A 3,018-nucleotide genomic window follows, 5' to 3' on the forward strand; every position below is an offset into this window, starting at 1 on the left:
TCCTACAAAGCAAGAAAATGGTGTGTAGTTTTTAAAAATTTGCATAAGTTTTGTTTGAAAAATCAGTTTGAAGTGATATGAGAGGCATATTGAAGCATAAATATTATTGTTTGATTCTAAAATGACATAAATAAATAAAATGGAAACACCTAGCAATCAACCGGAAAGCTCTAATGTGACGCATGAAGAAGAGGAAGAAATGCAACATGATATATCAAAATTAAGAGACCAAGTGCAACAAATTTTGCTCTCGCAAAGAGTAACCAAAAAATAAAATGGAAGATAATATGGATGGTTTGAAGAATGGTTTAAAATCATATATGGAAGATTTTAAGGATGAATTAAAAGTGGACATGGAAGGTTCAAAGGATGGTTTAAAAGAAAACATGGAAGTTTTGAAAGAAGGTTTGATAAAGTTTCTGTAAGAAATGCTTCCTAATGGAGAAAAGATATTAGATGAAACTCACGATGAGAACAAAAGAATTGTTAATCATGATTTCATAGACTCTAATATTGGATTGAAGACCCACCATATTCCAAATATTGATATGAGGAAGATCGATGGAAAGGATTCGGTAACATGGACACTACAGATGGAACAATATTTTGATTTCCATAATGTGCAACACACACAAAGTGTGCTCATTGCAACTTTATATTTAGAACCCAATCAGTTTGTATGGTATCGATGACTTTGTTCTCGTAAACCACCTGTCACTTGGTCAATTTTTACATAGGAAATGATAGCACATTATGAGGATACAAAGAGCAACACCTTCTTTAGCCAATTGATAAATCTAAGAAAAAAGAGGTTCAATGGTGGAGCACATTGATGACTTCCAAAAATTGAATAAATGATATTCCAGAGGATAATAACATTGATGTCTTCATAGGTAATTTAAATGATAACATGCAACATGAGGTTTTCCCTTGGAAACCTGATTAATTGGACAAGGCATTCAGGGTGGTAAGAAAAGTTGAAAGAAAAATTATGGCAATAAGGAAGTTTACCACTCAAAACTACAAAGATGAAAGTGTTGTTTCTCCTATCCTTCCACAAACTACAAGGTTGACACCTATTGATGGTGCTGGACCCACCAACATGTCAAGGGATCTCCCCAGTAAGATGTCCCAATTATACCTCAGATCGTTTGGTGTAGGAGTCCCAGCAGTTGTTCGTAAGGTAATGCCTTGACTGCAATGTCGCACAGAGGCAAGTAAGATGACTCTGTTAGTAGCAAGGGTGTGATTGCTGCAATGAGTCAAGGAAGGTGAATGAGAGGTTATGACACATAGGGGGTGAGATGAGTGCGCCCCTTGGAAACCGGTAGCAGTACTCGGCTGAGAAGGGAACACGTGATGGTCAAACCAACAACACATTTGCAACAAGATTCATATAATCACATACGAAGCAGTTCATACACAACTGAGTAAGTTAAACAACATACATTGTTAAGGAACTGGAGTAGTCCAACTACAATAACAACATATGCATGAAAATGTGTTGGCTCTTATTATATGAAGAAGTGTAATTCCCAATCATACAATACATCCATGTATACCTGCTAGCCCCAACATTGGAATGTTACAGCCACATCCGTGCAATGGAGAAGCCAAGGCGTGTTACAATAATGTCCAAGCTTTCTCCAAGATAGTCTTATCAAAAGTTTGGCTGACCAAAATCCTATACAATGAGTTATGAGGGACTATTTATAGCAAAGGGTGGGGTGACCCTTGACATTCCCCTTTGTGACAGTTCATCTACCCTCATGACTCTTCATCTACTCTATGACTGTTACATCCAACTGTTGACACTTGACTTACACTTGACATGACGTTACATTACAATGCACATGTACTCATGTGAGACAACATGGCTTGAGCAAGCCATGCAAGACATCACTCACACTTGGTCTGTTGTAATGAGATCAACTCTTTGGCATGCTTGTGATGGTGAAGGTGGTGAGCTGATGCCAAGCTTGGTCGTCCATGATGGTATGCATGCACCTCATGGTGACATCTTGTTGAAGCAAACTCTTGCCTCCGTTGCAACTGGTGCATTGGTTCGGATCCTTCATCCAACTTGTCTGTTAACATGCACATGGTCTTCTTGGGTGTGGTTGAGCCGGCAACACACTAATGTATAGTGTCCATGCTGATCTTCAAGTGTGTGTTGGTGGTCATGTGGATCAACTTGCTGAAGTACATGTTCAGCTCCAGTTGGACTTGCTTCTTGTCTTCGCCTTGGTGAGTGTGTTGAATGGGTTGTATTGCATGCCTGTGCACAATGACATGCATGCTAATGAATCTCTTGCATGTGATTAATAACACTGCTCACCATGTCTGCTTTATGTCAGCTGCTAGGATGGATCTTCAATTTGTACGGGCGCTGTTTCATCCGTGAGTGCATGTTGCTCCCACTGTTGTTCCTGTTTCTTCTGCTTCTTATTCGTATATCTATATAGCTTCATGTTCTTCCTTGAGTTGTTGCTTCAGCACATGCAACTCCTTCTTTGTTCCATTCTTTGTCTTCGTGCGATATTCATGTCGTCGTCACTGTTGTGGGGAAAAATGCCTATGCAGGACGATCCTATCCACCTAAGGTGTGACAGTGCCTTAGCAACAAACAGAAACAACCATTCTAGTATTCGTTCTTTATGAATTAAGAATGAAGAGAGATGGATGGACTAACCGGTGTCTTCCGTTTGTCCCTCGATCCGGTTTCTCTTCTCTTTGAGAGTTCCCAACTAGTTGCCTTCTCGCTCGCCCAGCTTCAACAGGTTCCTGCAAGATCACAAGAAGGGAACACTACTGAAAGACATAGATTCATATTCATAACTAGTTCAGGATTAGAAATAAACTAAACATACTAATGCAATCATACATCAAAGATACATCAATATATAGGAGAAACCAAGATAGCTTTATTGATGAATAACAAGGTTCAGGAGGAGATACAACCAAGAGAGTTCCAATCCAGCATCTACCTCCCAGCGAATGAAATCCTTTCTTCACCTC

Source organism: Pinus tabuliformis, chromosome 9 (assembly GCF_031772625.1).
Source record: "Pinus tabuliformis cultivar Carrire ecotype Pingquan chromosome 9, CPIR1, whole genome shotgun sequence".
In the NCBI taxonomy this organism is placed as follows: domain Eukaryota; kingdom Viridiplantae; phylum Streptophyta; class Pinopsida; order Pinales; family Pinaceae; genus Pinus; species Pinus tabuliformis.